This window comes from Rutilus rutilus (genome assembly GCF_951802725.1).
Source record: "Rutilus rutilus genome assembly, chromosome: 8".
In the NCBI taxonomy this organism is placed as follows: domain Eukaryota; kingdom Metazoa; phylum Chordata; class Actinopteri; order Cypriniformes; family Leuciscidae; genus Rutilus; species Rutilus rutilus.
In genome coordinates this window covers 30,919,812-30,941,685 of record NC_140222.1, presented here as the reverse complement: position 1 = coordinate 30,941,685, position 21,874 = coordinate 30,919,812, and the positions used below count along the sequence as shown (strand labels likewise).

Sequence of the window (21,874 nt, the reverse complement as noted above, 5' to 3'; positions counted from 1 at the left end):
AACGTGACCGGGACTAAGTTTGTCTAACCTATTAGACCTATTTTCAGGCGCTGCGTCATATCATTACGCCTGCTGCACTCATGGTACAGCCGCACAGTTCCTTGATTATTACGCCGGAATGAGAGTAGTTCCTAGTCATATAGGCTTAGAAAATCGCAACTTTTCATTTTCCGTCGATCTTAGTACACGGTTTAACTACAGAAGAGTCAAGTTTTAAATAGGAAAAATATTGAAACTCTTTGGTCATTTTGAAAGAAATGCTACTGGACTCATCAGAATCAATGATCTGTGCTAAGCTATGCTAAAAGTGGTACCGTCAGACCCGGAGTTCGGCTGAATGGATTCTAAAACGGTAAAACTCAACTGTTTAACTCTGGGGGAGATGTAAAATGAGCTTATTTCCGAAAAAAGTGGAGTATCCCTTTAAGGATCCAAATGCAGTATTTATTTAAAGGGTTATCCACAATCGTAATCCAAATCAAGGCAAGGGTCATACACAAACAAACAAACAAACAAACAAACAAACAATAACAGATAAGGGCTGAAGTAAAGAGAGAAATCCGAGGGGACAGGCAGAGAATCAAGAAAAAACAGGAGACGGGAGAAACAGGATACAAACACGCTCAGAAATGCAGTGAGACATACATGACTTTGCAGGGAATGAATGAGTGTACATGGTTTAAATAGGCTGAGGCTAGCAAGGTAATGAGACACAGGTGGATGCAATCAGGGATGAGACCGTTACAATTAAATTGCCTCTATTGGCTGTAAATGGTCTTTTCCATCTATGATCTAAGTTTATTTGTTTATTTGGATCCCCATTAGCCACTACCTAGGCAGTGGCTACTCTTCCTGGGGTCCCAACAAGTAATGCAATAAAAAGTCAAGTCAATGAAACATACTAACCCAACATTCATTCCAAATATCAAAATCAACAATTTACTATATATTGTGCCAATTAATGTTCTTTTAAATATTTTTTTAAACTCATTTTTCTTGTTAAAAAATATGTAATATCAATGGTGAATCATTCCATATTTTCATTCCTCTATACATTACAGTCCGTTTAGCAGTGGTTTTCGAAACAGGAAATAAAATTAAAAAAAAACTTTTTATGCATGTCTGATGTTAAAATTATGACAGGTATTATACAAAAGTTGAGAGTACAGGACATTAGGAACTCTAGACACAGAAATATTTATTATAAAACAAAGCAGAGAGACAATCCTTCACCAGTGCATTCTTATTATATTAGCCCTTCTATTACAGTTTAAAGTGAGTCGTGTTGCTCTGTTCTAGACTAATTGTAATTTTTCAATTAGTTAAATTTTTTTGTCTTTACTTGTTGCACTCGACCACACCACTGGGCAATAATCTAAGCAAGAACCATTGTTTGCACAATTTTAGAAAAACAGTGTTGTGGTAAAAAGTTTACACATCTCTTAATAACTGACAAACCTCTTCCCATACCTGTTACCATATATTCTATCTGTTTTGACCACTTCAGCCTACTGTCTAATATAACTCCAAGAAGTCTTATTTCCTCTATCTGTTCAATAGGCACACTTACAGACAATTTTAACTTTTGATGCAATCAACCTTTGATGCAATCACCTTTTGATGCAATTTGATGCAAACACAATGCTTTTGGTTTTATCAAGTTTAGAACCAACTTATTATTCCGTACCTATTTTATGACCAATTGTATTTCCTCATCCAAAGCAGTAGACAACTGCTTAATTGATGTTGCAGGTAAATTTAATGTTTTATCATCTGCATACATGACTGTCCATGCACACTTTAAAACGAGAAAAATCATTGGTCTTAAACAACTTCCTTGAGGGACACCACATTGCAACTCTTTCACATCTGAATAACTTCCATTATAAAATACACATTGTCCCATTAGACAGTTAACTTTTAAACCAATGTACAGTATTAGAATACATTTGTAACATTTCAGTTTATCCAGCAATAATTTGTGATCCAGTATATCAAAAGCTGAGCTAAAATCTAACAATACTGCTCCTGCTAAATTATTGTCATCAATCTGTGCTCTCTCAAATGCTTAAAATTAGAGAGCAAATTATTCTCCTTAAAGAATAATTGAATATGCTCACAAACTATAATTTTCAATACTTTGCTGGTAGCAAACTTATTGGTCAACTATTATGACCATTAAAACCCAGTGCTGCATTTTTCTGTAGATGAATAACCTTTGCATCTTTCTAAGCTAAAGGTAAAATCCCCTTTTCAATAGTGATATTAAAGATGTGGCAAACTGGTCAAACAACATTTCTTCTCTTTATTTATCTACTTTATTTATGAAAAAAAAAAATCATTAAAATAATTTTCCAATTTCATATGGTTTAAAAATAGTTAAAAATGAGTCACCTGTATCAATAAAAGAAGGAATTTGACTTGATTTCTTATCCATTCATTCATTGAGTGTACTTCACATGTTTTTACAATCATATTTAGGATTCTCGGAGACTGAAGAACGGATGTGCACATGCTATTTTTTGGAACGAGTTAAGTACCACGCTTACTTTTTATCTTGAATCTCAAAGCTCTTTGTTCCTCCATGGATGTGATGGTCGGATGATTGCTGGTTGGAAACTAAACATTCTGATGTTCTAATCTCTCGAAGCCAGTATGCTTGTTGTTGCCCATTGCTCACGCTGTCTTTGAGCCATAACCCCGTCGAAGCAGAAGATTTCGTCCTTGCATGTCTGCACCAGTTTGATGATTGGTTTGCTTAAAACAAACATTCTGATGTTCTAGTCTCTCAAAGCAAGTATGCTTGTTGTTATCCATCCCTCACGCTGTCTTTGAGTTATAATTCCCTCGAAGCTGAAGGTTTGGGTTCCTGCATATATGCACCAGTCTGATGATTGCTTCGCTTAAAACTAACATTGCGATGTTCTGATCTTTCAAAACCAGTCCTGCCAGCTGTTGTCCACCTTTTATGCCGACTTTGAGTCCAAGTACATCGAAGACGAGGATTCGGCCTCTGCACGTAAGAGCTGTTCTGATGATTGTGTGCTTAAAGACTAAATATCATGTTGTTCTGATTCCCCGGAGCCAGTACTGTTTGTGGTCATCTATCTTCCCGGCTGTCCCCGAGTTAAAGTTCCATCGAAGACATAGGAATTCGGTCGGAGCTACGAGCAGATGCCCTAGTTCACCATGAGTGTGTGGATTGCAGTGTTGATGTGGATATGATGTGTGAAGTTTTTGAGTGCTTTGCTGAATACACGAGTGCGGGGAGTAAAGTTTTGCCTTTGTTTGTGCCTTTGACCTGCTGGATCGCCTCACTCGAGGGGCGTTGGGTCTTACTAACCAGTGCTTGTTGAGTGTGTATTATACAGAGCTGCGAAGTATACGTACCCTCCATCCTCTGTCTGAGTCCATCAAAGAGCCTGTTAATGCTGGAAGAGCCTGCTAAAGCTGTGAGTTATACGTACCCTCCATCCTCTGTCTGAGTTCATTGAAGAGCCTGTTAAAGCTTGAAGAGCCTGCTAAAGCTGTGAAGTATACGTACCTCCCATCCTCGGTCGGAGTCCATTGAAGAGCCTGCTAAAGCTGTGAGTCATACGTACCCTCCATTCTCTGCCTGAGTCCCGTGAAGAGCCTGTTAAAACTGTGAGTTATACGTACCCTCCATTCTCTTTCTGGGCCATTCCTCTCTCGCTGTCCTGGATTGCCTTGAAGAGGAGCCATTACCTGTGCACTTACCATTGTCCAGCCTGGAGCCAATCTGTTGAAGATGGGAGCCGTCCCTCTCTCGCTGTTCTGGCTTGCCTTGAAGAGGAGCCAATACCTGTGCACTTACCATTGTCCGGCCTGGAGCTGATCCGTTGAAGAGGAGCCATTACCTGTGCACTTACCATTGTCTTGCCTGGAGCTGATCTGTTGAAGACGGGAGCCATTCCTCTCTCGCTGTCCTGGCTTGCCTTGAAGAGGAGCCATTACCTGTGCACTTACCATTGTCTGGCCTGGAGCCGATCCATTGAAGAGGAGCCATTACTGGTGTACTTACCATTGTCCGGCCTGGAGTCGATCTGGTGAAAACGAGGGTCATCTGCCCTGTGTTCCGATATGTCTTGAAGAGGACTAGCTATCTGCCTATTCACCATGATACAGTTCAAAGAGGATTCCCTAGTCCCGTACTTACCTTTGTGTACGTTTCTGATACGTTCTGATCTGATTGTGGTGTATTCTGTTAGCTCCTCGAGGTGGTACAGTTCATAGGGGCAGTGTGTAAAGATCCGGTTGTCCGCCCCGGCCTGTGACATCCTTGTTCCCAGTTCTTTTTGCTGTACCCTTTGCCACATCTCTCTCAAACATAATGTTTTTCAACACATTAACAATCACTGTAAATTTTTTTTCATAGGTGCATGTTTGTCCACCAAAGGGTATAATAATCTTTCAAATGCTGACAATGCATTATCAGGATGAACTTCCTTATAAACCTCAATCCAACATACATTATTTACGTCTGTACAAAATGATTCTTGACTGAATCTTATATGATCTTTTATAAATTATTTTTGTTTCTAAGTGTTTATGTGACACTCACAAAAATAGGTTTTGTTGAGAGTATTATCTTTTGTTTTATTTTATTTTATTACAAATTAAATACTGTTGAGAGAATGCACAGAAGCGCGCTATGACATGCTGTTTCACAGAACAGACACAAGGTGGCAGTACCTTTCAGCCGCGTCACTCTGGAACCCTTAGCGAGGCGCGGAGGAAGAGAAGCTCATATTCCGGTTGAATGGAAAGAGAGCAACAGTTGTCCCGCGTCTCTTATAACTTTGTTATATTTGCAACATTTTCAGGTTTGTTGTACATCTTTTATATGACTTGCAAAGGGTTATAAGCTAATATGAATCCTCAGTGATGTGTGTTTAATAAGCTAAAGGTATGTTAAGTGTGTAAATAGTCAAGTTCAATGATAACGTTGTGGAGTTGAGAGGAAATGGCGGCCGACGCTCGCACTAATGTTTTCTTTGATCTATTCCTAACTGCTCAGGGATATTTCTGAGTTTATTACTGTGTATGTGTAAAGTAACTGTGTGCGGAAGACTATGCATTACGGGTAATAAATGACGTTTACAGATAAATAAATAGCAGTTTACAGATGTAGCTTTGGGTGAAACGCACGTGGTAGTATTAAACGCACGTGGTAATATTAGACTATCATTTTATTTCGGTTCATAGGAAGTAAGTGTAAAAGTTATGAGACAAATATGTTTAATATTGAAGTTTGTACTCATGTAATGTAAATACAATTTAACTTAACTGCAAATGGGATCTATTCTGTTATATTAAGTGAACACTTAGAAAAAGTATAATGAATACAGAAATACTCGGTTGATGATAGATACCAGAGAATATGGTTAGAGGAAAAATGTGTTTACAGTAAGATAAAACTGTGATAAGTGAATGTTGTGGAAATATGTGAAGATACATTTATGTGGAAATGTACTTTTGAAGAGAATGTGACTTCATGTTATCCAATTGTGGATATTACCTGTGTTTCAATACAGAGCAACAAAAGATAACAGTAATAATTCTTGAATGCAGATATAAAGTTGAAATGAAGTTGTTAATAAAAGATATTCCGGTTGAATGGAAAGAGAGCAACAGTTGTCCCGCGTCTCTTATAACTTTGTTATATTTGCAACATTTTCAGAGCACTTCGACCAGGAGTATCAATATACATCTGCTAGCGGACCCCTGGCCGGGACCCGTTACAGATTCTTGGGGGCTCGTCCGGGATTCTTCGGCGCCACCTAGTGGAGCGGGGGCCGAATGATGACAACGCTGACCAGTGATTAACCCTGTCCAGCCGTGGAACTGCGATTGCGAACGAGTGGAGGTCTACGAATCGGAGCTGACTGCATCATCGCCAAACTGTGTTGCCAGCCGTGAGGGAGACGAGGAGCCATCATGTCGCGTGGTGGGAGGAAAAGCCTGGTGTGGGACATTAGGAAAAGCTTACTCACCCTGTCAGCTGGAGAGCTTCTTCAGGTCGCCAGAGCGGTGGAGCCAGGGTCGAGCGAGGACCAGTCAGAGCCTGCGGAGGGGGACGAGGAAGGATGTTACGATTACATCAACTCGTTCATGTACAGTAAGCAGTTACTTGACACGGAGGACGAGGGAATGGTTCAGTTGTTGATATTGAAAGACGCTATTGACGATGTGGTGAAATGTCGTGATGATGATGTGTCGATGTCAAATGTAAAAGGTGATTCTGAGTTACATACTGAGCAGGTTTGGGGTAAGCTTGATGACCGTGTTGATTTTATTGAAGGTTCAGTCATTACCCAAACAGCCCCTGAAAACACCACAGACACTCACAAACAAAGCCACCACACATTCAATGTAGCTAGGGCTGCGTCACCTAGTGATATTGCTGAACTAGATTCAGGCCCAATAGCACCAGCAATGTTAAACACACCTGACCCAGCTAACACTGAGTTACTTAAAGTGCTAGCTAGCTATGAAGAGGTTAGCAAGAAACTCATGCAGTGCTTACCAACACATGCTGTATCGCCACAGGCACAGTTAACCCAATCCTCAGGCCCTCTTCAACAGCCAGACAGAAAACCACCAAGTGAACTTGTCTCTCAGTCGGCGCGTGAGGGGATGGTGTCCTTAAGGGAACTCAGCTACCTGCCTCGGAGAGAGTTCAAAGTGCAAGGCGGACAGATCGGTGACCAATCTTCAGACATCAGCTACAATAACGTCTGTAGACAAATTGATGATGGAATCAAAGAAGGATTCCCCGATTCAGAGATTGTTCGTGGTGTGCTAAGAATCATGAAACCAGGCATATTCAAAGAAATGTTGATAAACAAAGACGACATGACAGTGACTGAACTAAAGGGGTTTCTTCAAACTCACCTAAGAGAAAAAAACAGCACAGAGTTATTTCAAGAGTTGATGTGCACGAAACAAGACGAGAATGAGACACCACAACAGTTCCTTTATCGTGTGATCGGTCTAAAACAACGTGTTCTATTGACATCAAGATTAGCTGATACTGACATCAAGTACACTACAGCTACAGTGCAAGATGTTTTCCTACATACAGTGTACCAAGGCTTTGGGCACAAGCACACCGACATCCGCAGAGAACTCAAACCGTTGTTGGCAAACAGAGAGATCACTGACGATATGATTCTGCGTCATGTGATGAAAATCACTAGTGAGGAAAGTGAGAGAATGAAAAGACTGGGTCCTTCACGCCGACAAACCGTAACCAATGTACACAGTACACAGCTTGGGTCGGAGGTGGTGAAGACAACTAGCACAAAGTCAGAGAGTGCTGCGTCCAAGCCAAATCAAACAAAGCCAGATCCTCTGAAAGATCTCACGACCAAAGTAGAGGAACTCACTAAGCTGGTTGAAGCCATGCAAAAACAAAACCAACAACAATCGGCTCATCATGGGCGTCAGTATAATCAGAAGAGGGCACAAACAAAATGGGGGAAACCTTATGGTTGTCCAAGCTGCGTGGAACAAGACAAACAAGACTGTAAACACTGTTTCACATGTGGGGAAGAAGGACACCGTGCAGCGGGCTGTTTAAAACGACCAAGGAGGCAGGGAAACTTCAATCGGGCACTGGAGAGGGACATCTAGTGGCCGAGTCGGGAAGCAAGTCCCAACCAGAAAGTGAGGTCGGAAATGACAAGTCGCACCGTTCTTCACCCTCAACCCCAGTAACGACAAGTCCATTAAGTCAGTGTAGCCAAGTATGTCAGGTCCCTCCCCAGTCACCACGTGTAGCTAAAGCTAGAGTAGTTGCTGGTCTGATTGGCAAAAAGGCCCTAGTTCAGAGCTATCTAAATGGTTTAGCAGTCACTTCTTTGCTCGACTCTGGGTCACAAGTCAGTATAGTCAGTCGTGCCTGGAAAGAAGAGTACCTACCTGACCTCAGTATCCACTCAGTCTCTGAGATCTTGGGAGAGGAGGAGCTGAAAGTTATTGCGGCAAATGGCAGTATCATTCCATATGATGGGTGGGTAGCTATTACAATAAACTTGCCAGGGAACTTGGACCCCAACCTGTCCATTAGTGTTCCATTCCTCATTAGCAGCTACCCCATGGATAAACCATTGATTGGCTTTAACGTGTTGGAAGTACTCATTTGTGGCAAACCAGAGAGACTAGTGCCAATATTCGCTAACTTGCTTAGCAACGCCATATCTGTTCCCAAAGAGAAAGCTGAAGCTCTTGTCAACTTTATTCAGACAGCAAAGCCAGTCACACGACAAGGACGCTTAAGAACAGGTGCCAAGGAGATAGTTCTCCCAGCTGGTCAAGTGTTGTGGGTGAGGTGTCGGGTTCCGTCAAACATGGACGCCTCCACCCGACTAATGTTGTTCGAGACAGATGAAGATAGCTTATCTCCTGGACAGTGGGATACAGGGCCAGGGTTGTTTGAAATCCAGAACCCGACAAAGCCCTATGTCACCATCCCAATTGGTAATAACACCAATCATGACATCACGATACCACGTAAAACAGCTTTAGGGATCCTGCAGCGTGTTGAAAATGTGGTGGAGGCAGATATCCTGGACAGGTCACAGCCTGCAGCGACTATCAGTCAGGTCACCACCACTCAAGACAGCAACTCAGACTCACCACTGTGGGACCCACCTGTAAGCCTTGACCATCTGGAGGAAGAACAGCAAGAGGCTGCTAGGAAGATGCTTCACGAGGAGTCAAACGCCTTTGCAAGAAACGGAAATGACCTTGGCTGTATCCCAAACCTACAGATGGTGATCAATCTCAACGACGATATTCCGGTGCAAAGAGCATACACATCCATTCCCAAACCTTTGTTTAAAGAAGTGAAAGAATACATCCAAGATCTTCTGGTGAAGGGTTGGATAGTGAAATCTAAGTCTGCCTATTCTGCACCAGTGGTGTGTGTACGGAAGAAAGACGGCACACTTCGTCTTTGCATAGACTATCGTCTTCTGAATCAAAAGACCGTACCTGACAGACATCCGCTGCCACGAATACGGGATTTGATAGACACGCTAGGAGGATATTCCATGTTCAGCATACTGGACCAAGGTAAAGCTTACCACCAGGGGTTCATGGCAGAAGGGTCACGTCATCTCACGGCCTTCATCACCCCCTGGGGTCTTTACGAATGGGTAAGGATTCCGTTTGGACTATCAAACGCACCTGCAGCGTTTCAAAGGAGCATGGAGGAAATGTTAGGCTCTCTGAGAGATGAGTGCTGCATCCCGTACCTGGATGATCTTCTGTGCTACTCTAGATCTTTCAGTGACCATGTGGACGTGATCCGCAAAGTCCTCAGAGCGCTGCAGCATCATGGAGTGAAGCTACGAGCAGAGAAGTGCGAAATGTTCCAGAAGGAGGTTCGCTATGTTGGACGCTTGGTATCGGCTGAGGGAGTTCGAATTGACCCTAAAGATCTCGAGGCAGTGATGGCTTTAAAAACCAAAACACCCCAAACAGTTGGTGACCTCCGACGGATTCTCGGCTTCCTGAGTTACTATCGTTCCTACATACAGGATTTCGCCAAAATAGCAAAGCCGTTGTATGAATTGCTACAAGTGAAGTCCTCCATGCCCCAACCTCTTCCACATCACCACAAGTCCAAGGGTCCACAACTTCCGTCCAAAACACCCATCTTATGGACAGGTGAGCATCAGAGTACTTTGGAAAGACTTGTTAGTATGCTGACCAAACCTCCAGTACTTGCATACCCTAACTTCGAGGAACCATTCGTCTTACACACGGATGCATCGGAGAAAGGACTTGGTGCAATCCTCTATCAACGACAAGATGGGAAGATGCGAGTCATCGGATATGGATCACGAACTCTGACACCGGCGGAGAAGAATTACCGTCTCCACAGCGGAAAACTCGAGTTCCTTGCTCTGAAGTGGGCAGTGTGTGAGAAATTTAGAGACTATCTCTTCTATGCTCCACATTTCACCATTTACACTGATAACAATCCGCTTACTTATGTCATGAGCACTGCGAAACTCAATGCAGTTGGACATCGCTGGGTTGGAGAATTGTCAGAGTTCCACTTCAATATTAAATACAGACCTGGGAAAAACAATATAGATGCCGACACACTCTCACGCATCCCACTCGATATTGACAACTATGTAGCTACATGCACGGAGGAGCTGTCTCAGGAGGTGCTGCATGCGACTTGGGAAGGGGGTCGGGCAGCCCAAAAGAAAGATGTAGCATGGATAGCTGCACTTTACACCTCCTCTGCTGATGTGATACCACAGCCTCATTCACTCTTGCCCGAAATAGGCCACGAAGAGCTGGCAAAAGCCCAACGAGAGGACCCTGAAATAGGGGAAATAATGAGATTGAAAGAGGCAAATAATGTTCTTACTGATGAGGTAAAAAGTTCAGTGAGTGGGCTCACTCGCAAGCTTCTTCATGAGTGGAATCAACTACATGTGGAGAATGGAGTCCTGTACCGCCAAACATCAGAGCGAAAACAGTTAGTCTTACCTACCAAGTATCGGTCGGTTGCCCTAAAGCATCTCCATGACAACATGGGACACGTTGGCACTGAACGTGTGCTTCATCTCGCCAGAGAACGTTTCTATTGGCCACACATGAAGAGGTGCATAGAGGAGTATGTCACCAGGAAATGCAGCTGTATAAAGCAAAAGAAACCCACCATACATGTGCGTGCGCCAATGGGTGGTCTGACTTCTACTTCCCCTCTTGATCTGGTTTGCATAGACTACCTACATCTGGAGAAAAGCAAAGGAGGTTATGAGTACATTCTGGTAGTAATAGACCACTTTACCAGATTTGCCCAGGCTTACCCCACCAAAAACAAATCAGGACAAACTGCAGCTGAACGGATATACACTGACTACATACCTCGTCTGGGTTATCCAAATCGTCTCCACCATGATCAAGGACGTGAGTTCGAGAACAATCTGTTTCGCACTCTTGGACGGCTGTCAGGGGTCGGACACTCACGAACATCTCCATACCACCCACAGTGTAACCCTGCTGAGAGGTTCAACCGTACACTGCTGCAAATGTTACGGACATTGACAGACAGAGAAAAGGAGAGATGGAAAGAACATTTGCCACAAATGATACATGCATATAACTGTACTCGCCACGAGTCCACAGGATACTCACCTCATTACCTACTGTATGGACAACATCCCCGTCTGCCCGTGGATCTTTTGTTTGGATTAATGGAAAACACTGAATCAGTGACACACAAAGGGTATGTGGAGAAATGGTCAAAAAGGATGACGGAAGCATACAAGATTGCAAACAAATCCAGCCTGTCATCAAGTGCAAAGAACAAGTCCTACTATGATCAGAAGGCGAGGGGCGTGGTCCTCAAACCAGGAGATCGAGTACTGGTTCGAAACATGGGTGAACGAGGTGGACCGGGTAAGCTACGCTCATACTGGGAGAAGAGGATCTATGTGGTGAAGGAGCAAATCTCAGACAATCCGGTGTATGTCATTTATCCTGAGGGAGACTCAAATACAAAGAACAGAACCATACACAGAAACTTGCTGCTGTTAGTGAATGACTTGCCAGTTGAGAACCCAGTACAGCCAGCTGACTCTGTTGTAACCCCCCATCAGAGGCAAAAGCAGCCTCAACAGAGGGCGAACTCTGCTGACAAGGATGGAATATCAGACACTGATGATGAGGATGAGTGGACAGGAGGTTATTGGCTGAGAAGACCTGTAGTCAGGATGGACAGTGATCAAGCTCGACATAACAGATCAGTGATCTCAAGGAGAGAGCAAAGTCCAATGTCAAAGTTATCTCCTGCAAAAGCACCTGATCAGACTCCAAAGAAACAGACAATGATTCGTAAAGACTGTTCAAGCACATTACCTACAAGGAAAACTGTATCGATGGACACATACTTACCCGAGGGGCGAGAGGTACACCTTCCCGAAGTAGAAGAACAACAGTCAGAGGATAGAGGAATAGGAGTAGTGGAAGAAACACAGACAAGCGAACCATCTGATGATACTTACCTACCGCAGCCTGAAGAGGATGAACTGAATGCAGGGGACAGGGAAGTGGAAGTAGTGGAAGAAACACAGACAAGTAAACATCTTGAAGATACTTACCTACCTCAGCTTGAAGAAGATGAGACAAATGGACATGAGGAGCAAGTACAAGTGGAAAGACCGAGTCCTCCCTCTACTATGACTTGGCCTGAAAGAGAGACACATGGAGAAGTTAGGAGGTCAGTTAGAGAGAAAAGACCTAAACCAATATTCACTTATGAGTCACTGGGCCAACCTTCCTTACAAACCCATGTAGAGTCCATTTCCTCACAGTCTACCTCACCCCCCCTACCTTTCATGCCACATCTGCATAGCCAGTTCATTGTACCTACTGCTTATACACCTCATATGTACATGCCTTACACATATTACATGCCCGTCACTACACAAGTTTACTAGAAACCAAACAGAGTATGAGTTTTAGTTTTGTTTTCATGGGAAAATGTCGGGAGCCATTTTTGTTTGTCGGGGTGGATGTGACACTCACAAAAATAGGTTTTGTTGAGAGTATTATCTTTTGTTTTATTTTATTTTATTACAAATTAAATACTGTTGAGAGAATGCACAGAAGCGCGCTATGACATGCTGTTTCACAGAACAGACACAAGGTGGCAGTACCTTTCAGCCGCGTCACTCTGGAACCCTTAGCGAGGCGCGGAGGAAGAGAAGCTCATATTCCGGTTGAATGGAAAGAGAGCAACAGTTGTCCCGCGTCTCTTATAACTTTGTTATATTTGCAACATTTTCAGGTTTGTTGTACATCTTTTATATGACTTGCAAAGGGTTATAAGCTAATATGAATCCTCAGTGATGTGTGTTTAATAAGCTAAAGGTATGTTAAGTGTGTAAATAGTCAAGTTCAATGATAACGTTGTGGAGTTGAGAGGAAATGGCGGCCGACGCTCGCACTAATGTTTTCTTTGATCTATTCCTAACTGCTCAGGGATATTTCTGAGTTTATTACTGTGTATGTGTAAAGTAACTGTGTGCGGAAGACTATGCATTACGGGTAATAAATGACGTTTACAGATAAATAAATAGCAGTTTACAGATGTAGCTTTGGGTGAAACGCACGTGGTAGTATTAAACGCACGTGGTAATATTAGACTATCATTTTATTTCGGTTCATAGGAAGTAAGTGTAAAAGTTATGAGACAAATATGTTTAATATTGAAGTTTGTACTCATGTAATGTAAATACAATTTAACTTAACTGCAAATGGGATCTATTCTGTTATATTAAGTGAACACTTAGAAAAAGTATAATGAATACAGAAATACTCGGTTGATGATAGATACCAGAGAATATGGTTAGAGGAAAAATGTGTTTACAGTAAGATAAAACTGTGATAAGTGAATGTTGTGGAAATATGTGAAGATACATTTATGTGGAAATGTACTTTTGAAGAGAATGTGACTTCATGTTATCCAATTGTGGATATTACCTGTGTTTCAATACAGAGCAACAAAAGATAACAGTAATAATTCTTGAATGCAGATATAAAGTTGAAATGAAGTTGTTAATAAAAGATATTCCGGTTGAATGGAAAGAGAGCAACAGTTGTCCCGCGTCTCTTATAACTTTGTTATATTTGCAACATTTTCAGAGCACTTCGACCAGGAGTATCAATATACATCTGCTAGCGGACCCCTGGCCGGGACCCGTTACATTTACATGCTTGCCAAATAAATAAAAATATTTTTATGCATGTGCTTAAAGGCCTTAAACCGCTTGAACCCCGATAAATGCTGCTTGTTTTCATTTCATTCAGTACATCATATCTTATCACTTTTATGCTGATGATTCACAATTTTATTTCCCATTGAGTATAGACAAAAATTGCTCATCTGAGAAAGCCTTAAATTGTTTTAAAGATATCAAACATTGGTTGGCTAATAATTGTTTACAAATAAGTGAGAGCAAAACTGAAGATCTTAGGTTCCTCCTTGTCCCGTTTACCTAGCCTTGCTGTCCAGTTAGGCCCGTTATTGTTGAATGTTCAAGATCATATGAGGAACCTTGGAGTGATTTTTGACTCATCTCTACTTTTCAATAAGCAGATCGGTGCTATTGTAAAGAGTAGTTTTTACCATCTGAGATCAATTGCTAAAATAAAAACGTTCCTTTCCCATACTGACTTGGAAATTGTGATCCACTCATTTATTTAATCTAGGTTAGACTATTGCAACCCCAAACTACATTATCCCGTCTATAACTCGTCCAAAATGCTGCAGCCGGGCTGTTAACAGGATTAAGAAAAAGGGATCATATTTCCCCAGGTTTGGTATCTCTACACTGGCTCCTAGTGAAATTTGGGGTGGATTTTAAAATTTAAAAGTGTTTACACTTTTTGTTTGTGTTTACAAGGCACTATTTGGTCTCGCACCCAAATATTATTAGTCACAAGGTCAAGGTCAAGTTTATTTCTATAGCACCTTAAAACAACACGAATGTTGACCAAAGTACTTCACAATTCAGCACAGATGCACATACAGTTAAAACATAGCATATCAAAAGAATTCAAACCAAAAACACATAAAAGATAAAAAATAAAATAAGAGCCTAGTAACGACACTAAAAAGTGCAATTACATGATCTTTTCAAAATTGCATACAGCATTTAGACGCATTTTAATATGCTTGTGCAAAAAGGTACGTTTTAAAGGTGCTGTATGTAGCTTTTCTACCAAAACGAATCCTTTTTTTATTGCCTGTGTGTGAAAGGGTTGTAATCTCACATTAAAATTATCCACTTTGCGGGTTTTGCTATTACCTCTGAAAGTATTCTTATTTTTATGTGAAGGTCCCGGTTCGGATTTACCGCCAGTGACGTCACCTGCATGCGCGCTCCCGAGCCTCTCGCCACGTCTAGCCTAGTGACTTTGCACTCAACAGCGACGACACTGCAACTTATGACATGGACTTATGACTTATGCAACTTATGACATGTCTGATAACACTAAGAAACGACCAGGGCCCAGCAAAACACAGACTCCAACACAAACTCCACATATTGATAAAAAACAAAAACAAAAAGTTTTTTTCTGCTGAAGCTCGTAAGGCCAGACGTGAATCGGATGAACTTCGGGTAAAAAAACACGGATCAACATCGGCAGGGCATTTGAATAATGGAGAAACCTTATCTACAAACCTAGAATGTACATTTCCTGAAGAAAATGTGAAGTGGTGCTTGCAGTGGCAAAATTCGGCACGGTTGATAGGGTTCCATACTTATCGTGGTAAGAACATGGAGCATTAGTTCAACGTCAAGCTGATAAAAGTAGCCTAGCCTATTATTGTAACGTTGCAGTGGGAGTTTACCTGAGTTTCCAGCATGTTGTGGGATGATTTGTGTGTTGCGTCTCAGTCGGCCGGTACCCACAGTGCTCGCTCATTATTTCGAGCACGCGTAAGAGCACGCGCTTGTAAACTTATTGGTTGCAATCTGAAACATCACCGCTAGAGGCCGCTAAAAACTACATACAGCACCTTTAATCGATGTTTTAATCGATGTTTTTAAAAACTTTTAATGTAGGGGAAGCTCTAATTGATAGTGGGAGTGTATTCCATACTTTTGGAGCGTAAACTGAGAAAGACCTATCACCCTTTGTTTTCAGACGGGTTTTCGGGACGTTTAAAAGGGATGTCACCTTTTACACCCTTAAGGCAAAGTTTAGGGCAATCGGTTCGTAGCTTTGCTTCAACTGTGTGATATGGCGCTTTTCCACTGCATGGTACGGTACGGCTCGGTTCGGTACGGCACGCTTTGGCGCTTTTCCACTGCATGGTACGGTACGGCTCGGTTCAGTACGGCTCACTTATGACGCATTTCCACTACATGGTACGGTACGGTACGGCTCGCTTCGGCTCGCTTTAAATGGTACCACCTCTGTTGAGGTTCCAAGCGTACCGTACCGATACTAAAATGTGACGTGGAAACACTGCAGATCACTGATTGGTCAGACAGAATCATCACTACCAGCGTCATTGTATTTACAACACGAGACACTAAACCCGCTAGATTTAAATAACCAGTAGACAACAGCCAACGCTGTAGCGCCTGTTTTAAAAGTATTTGCTTCAAAAAAATAGTATAAACTTAAAAAAAAGAAATGGCTGAATCGTGGTCATTGGACGAGGTGCAGACGTTCTGCAACGTGCAGACGTTGGTTGCCGAGGAGCGGATGGGGAAACCCGGAATGAAAAATTCGCATTTAATATGATGATGTCATGGCAGTAGAGACGGCAACTATAACGATCAGTCCCACCCACTTTGAAGCGGTACTAACAGTGGAAAAGCGAAGCGAGCCGAACCGTTCCGTGCCGAGTCGAACCGTACCGAGTCGTACCATGCAGTGGAAAAGCGCCAATATAGTCACAAGGAGCGACCAAAATTTCTGACATGCCTGAAATTCATCCGATCTATGAGCTGTTACCTATCAGGGACAAGACACAAAGTTTCCAAATCTCTAGCCAGAATGTAAATTGCCCTCTGGGAGAGCAGTTTGGTTTCTGCCAAAAGCAGGAACTGCTGCATCTGCCTGAATAGGGGGCGCTAACACAGCTCGCTCTGGTGATTGATTTAAGAGACTCTATTGTAAGTTGCTTTGGATAAAAGCGTCTTTTAAATGTGAGCAAATTCAGCATTTTATATGATATAATTAAACTGACCTGAAGGTTGAAAGTTTAATTCTGTATTTCCTTTGACCATTTTCTTTGCCATGCCATGTGCTTGCTATGGCATCAGTGCTTGCTTGCCCCCATATTGCTGCTTGCATCTTTATTTTAAAATGGATTTCTTCATTATTAACTCATTCATTGACGGAAATTTCCGGCTTTTCGTGTTTTCACTGTTTTACGGTAGGGGGCACTATTACGCTTCTTCTGAAAGAGTAGAGAATCTCCTCATCAAAACACAGGTGAAAAAGAAGCAAAAACATTTATTCATCAACATTAAACATCACATTAATCAAAACTGCCTAATGTTACCGAATGAAAAGTCGACCCAGGACAAGCTATAGGACTGTGCAAACTTTGAGGGTGTTGACACAATCTACTCTATCAATCTATGTTTTGATCATCATTCTGAATTAGATCTGGACGACAAAAACGCGATTTTCTCAGCTTTTTGCTCGAATTGTTGCTTTTTTTTAACTTAAAAAGGAATGCATGAAACTAGAATAAAACCTCTTTGTTTTTTAAAGCAGACGGTGTGCTCTTTCTTTTGAAATTTTGCATGTCTGAGATATTCATACAACAAAATATTCTGGGGGTCAGGACATTTTTGTGAAAATGATCAAAAATGCTGGCAGTGGCTGGCAACTTTTTCAAAAATGCTGGCGGGTAAAGAGTTAAAGAGTTTTCATTATCATCAGATATAATTTTGTTAATATATGTTAAATATTCTAAATATAAATGATACCTTTTATTTGTTATTTACTGCAGCCCTGGCATCACAGACCATTGAAGTGGCAGCTCTAGGAAGACCTCTGTTTCCTGGTATGCTGTATGACTGCCGCAAGGATACCTTCATTTCCAGGTGCTTTACAAACCTAAAGAAAAAGTTTATTTTCCCCTCTTCATCAAATATTGTATCACTTATTTCAAATCCTTATGTAACAACACTTTAAAACCTGCATGTTTCTTCAACAGTACATCACTTCCTCGTACATAAATCTAAAAGTAATTTGTCATTTCAGGTGTCACTCTGTGGGATAAGAAATCACTGAGAGAAGATTTGGACAGTCGTCCACAGCCCAGGACAGATTTGAAGTACAGTAGCTCCGACTCTCTCTCTAGTAAGTCCAGTCTCCTGGATGTGAGTGCTTCCCTGAAGGCCAGCTTCTTGGGAGGGCTGGTGGAGGTGGGAGGATCTGCCAAGTTCCTGCGTAATACCAAATCTTCAAACCAACAGTCCAGAGTTACAATGTATTACAGCGAAACCACTAGATTCGAACAGCTCACTATGAGCCATCTGGGTCAGATCACTTACCCTCAGGTCTTTGACCAGAAAACTGCAACTCATGTGGTCACAGGTGTACTATACGGAGCTCAGGCCTTCATGGTGTTTGATCGGACATTTTCAGAAGGGGAAGACAAGCAGGAGATTGAGGGAGAACTGAATGTCATGGTCAAGAATATTCCTCTACTTTCCATTGAGGGACAAGGAGCTATAAAAATGACAGATGCTCAAAAGAAAGTGGCTGAGAAGACTGCCTGCACATTTCATGGTGACGTCCGCCTTGATCAGAACCCCACCACTTACATGGAGGCCCTAGAGGTGTACAAGAAGCTCCCCACTATACTGAAGGAGAATCCACAGAATGCAGTTCCAATAAAAGTCTGGCTCTATCCTCTTTCTCTACTGGATACAAAAGCAGCTCAGTTGGAGAGAGAAATTAGCTCAAGTGTGGTTTTCAACACTGAAGATATAATCGAGAGGCTGGGAGAAGTAGAGAGGACATGCAACGACCTGTCTAGAAAACCAATTGTAAATGTTTTCAAAGACATCAAAGAGAGGCTCCGTTTATTTAAGGGCTCTCTTAACATTTACAAAACGATGCTCCTGAAAGCAGTGGCCAAGGTCTTGCCTGCTATACGAGGAGGAGAGAAGGAGCAAAATTCATTGGAAAACATCCTGAAGATCCACTATAGCTCCCCCTTTAATGCTGACATACTTAACCAGTGGTTAGATCATGCAAAGGCTGAACTTAACCTCTTGAGTGCTCACACTGAGGTACTGAAGGGAATCATAACTGAAGACTCAAACCGACTCAACACCATCCTCTTTAATCCTAATATTGATGTCGTGGTGTGCTTGACCTTCACATCTCTGAAGTATGAAGACCAAGATCTCACAACTCTGAAGAATTTTCTGGAATCTGATGAGTTTAAAGAGCTAAATGTGGTAATGAAACCACATTCGCACATTAGCATCTATTAGAAAGTGGTTCAACTATCCTGATATCATCTCAAAAATGAGAAAGAACTTATCTCTTTTCAGAAGTTTTTCAGAGGCTAATAAAGATGAAAAGAGATATCGATTCATTATTTCTGCCATCTCCGATCCCTCCAGTCCAGGGTCCTCTATCTATCTGTATGAAACAGGGAACCTGACAGACACACAGTTCCAGCCCGTGTCGAAGCCTCCCCCACCAGAAGTGAAGAAGGTCCTGGAGGACAGTGTATCCCTGAAACTGCAGAAGTCCCCAACTGGAGAAACTGTGCAGTACAGAGTGGAGTACCAGCAGGTGAAAGCAGATTCTGGCTCTGAGGAACAGTGGATTATCATAAACACAGCTGATGAAGTCTTTACTCTGACTGGATTGGAGTTTGGAAAGCAGTACTTGATCCGCTACAGGATAGTGGGTAAAGTGGGAGTCAGTGAAGCCAGTGACACTATTGCCCCGATACAGTCTTCAGGTATGTGTCATATGCAAAAAACATTGCATTCATCTTTTTTTTTTAAAGTCAATGTTTATTAATATTAATAATAATAATAATAATACATTTTATTTGTAAAGCACTTTTCATAAAATAATCTCAAAGTGCTACAGAGACCACATTAAACACATAAAATCAGAAACAAATAAAAATACAAGTGATAAAATACATAAGAAAAAACAGCTAAAAGAGGAGTTTTTAGTGCAGAGTGAGATTAGCGAAGCCCAAGGACAACTTAAGAACACCTGCCAGAACAAAACAGTTTTAAGCTCTTTTTAAAAGTGTCCACAGACTGGTGTTTTCGCAAATGTTCAGGGAGGGAGTTCCAGATGCGAGGGGAAGCAGAGCAGAAGGCTCGGTCTCCCATGGTGCGGAGTCTTGAGCGTGGCTGATGGAGGAGGTTTGTGCTTTGGGACCGGAGGTTACAGGTGGATGAGTGAGGGGTAAGGAGGTCTTTGAGGTATTGCGGGGCGTTGTTATAGATGCAAAGGGCAATGAGGGCAATCTTGTATTGAATTCTTGAGGTTATGGGGAGCCAGTGGAGGTTCTGAAGAATGGGAGTGATGTGTTCGTATTTGCGGGTTTTCAATGTTTGTATTGACAACCATATTTCCTAACAGGTGTGGTTATTAATAAATGTGTTTGTTTTTTTTTTTTGTTTTTTTTTTTTAACCTTTATTTAACCAGGTAGGCACATAGAGGACTCATTCTCATTAAAAACGGCGACCTGGCCAAGATAAAGCGTCAAGGTGCAGACAACATAAAGTTACACATAAAAGACAAAACAGCATAAACAAAATTACAAACAGTTGTTCAGTCAAAAGTACATCTTACAAAAATAAATAAAAATACAACTAGACAATATTCCTAGTGAATCAATGGTAAAAACAATTTTTACACAATAATAAAAACAAGATATTTTAAACTGTAAAGTGCAATATGCATTAATTGATCAGAAAAAAAAAAAAAAAAAAAAAAACTTTTTGCACAAGGGAAAAATAACAATACTAACATGAACAATGATGTGATAATAAGTTAGTTATTAATCGTTTGAAAGTGGATAACGGTACAATTGATTCAAGCCTTAAAGATTTTTGCAGTTCGTTCCAATCGTTAGCTGCAGAAAACTGAAAAGAAAAACGGCCAAAGGAAGTACGGACATTGGTAGTGGTTAATGTGATAAACCTGCTTGATCGCAGATTACGAGAGGGAGAAACTACCAAAATTAGGTTTCTCAAGTAGGTAGGGCCTTTGCCTAGGATAATTTTGTAAATGAAATAGAACCAGTGTCTTTGCCGTCGGATGTGAAGAGAAGGCCAGCCAATGAGTGTGTAGAGGTTACAATGATGAGTGCTAAATGGAGCGTTGGTGGCAAAGCGTATAGCACTGTGATATAATACATCTAGCTTTCTAAGAAGAGTATTAGAAGCGGATCTGTAAACTACATCACCAAAGTCTAGTATGGGAAGGATAGTCATATTCACAAGAGCATGTTTAGCGGAAGTAGTAAAAGAGGCCCTGTTACGAAAAAGAAAGCCAATCCTGGATCTTATTTTAGATTGGAGTTTATTAATGTGGGTATGAAAAGAAAGAGAAGAATCTAACCAAATACCAAGGTATTTATAAGTGTCAACAATTTCCAGTACAAAGCCGTCCAGAGTGGAAATTTTTTTTTGTATAGGAAGGAGCAGAAAGAGTGTAACATGTTGTAAAGTGTTTCTCATCTGACTGTATATATATAGGCCTATATGAAAGTATTATTTCCTTCGTTCATGTTGTTACGAATAGTCCTTAAAGACAGAGTATATTATGTATTCGATGTCTAATGTAGGCTAGTGTACTTAATCATATGAAATTCACAATAAACAATACAAAGCCTTGATCAAGTAAAACTCATTTCTCTATATGAAAACCAATAGGACATTTAAAAATATAGCTGTCATAAAACAATAAACAACAATAAACAAAACACACAAAAATAATCAACTTAAAGGTCCCATATTGTACACCTTTCTGAAGTCTTATTTTAGGTTTTGATGTCTTTAAGAAAATATATTTGTGGTATAAGTACCAAAAACCATCTCAATATATTTGTACAGCTCTTTCTCAAGAGCTCTGCCAAGAACAGGTCGATTTTGGCCTGTCCACTTAATGAGCCTCTCTTCTGATTGGCCTGTTGTTTTCTGAGTGACGCACGGCCAGGCCATCCATACGTGCATGACAGAAATAGCGCAAAGTGCGCTCCCTTAATAATTTCTATAAAGCTGATATCTCAGTGTGATCTCACAAAGCTTATTATCAATGAAGCTGACTGCACAATACACCTTTCATAATGTCAAC

At 41.4% G+C, this 21,874-nt stretch overlaps 1 pseudogene across 1 annotated transcript in view; it reads left to right on the top strand.

Annotated features, from left to right (window-relative positions):
• Nucleotides 1-17,469: 17,469 nt before the first annotated feature.
• LOC311296141 (verrucotoxin subunit beta-like) overlaps nt 17,470-21,874 on the top strand; it is a 58,238-nt pseudogene continuing 53,833 nt past the window's right edge. The window contains exons 1-2 of the transcript XR_014630298.1: nt 17,470-17,630; nt 17,791-19,513. The product of XR_014630298.1 is annotated as a verrucotoxin subunit beta-like (transcript). The remainder of the gene's footprint in view (nt 17,631-17,790; nt 19,514-21,874) is intronic.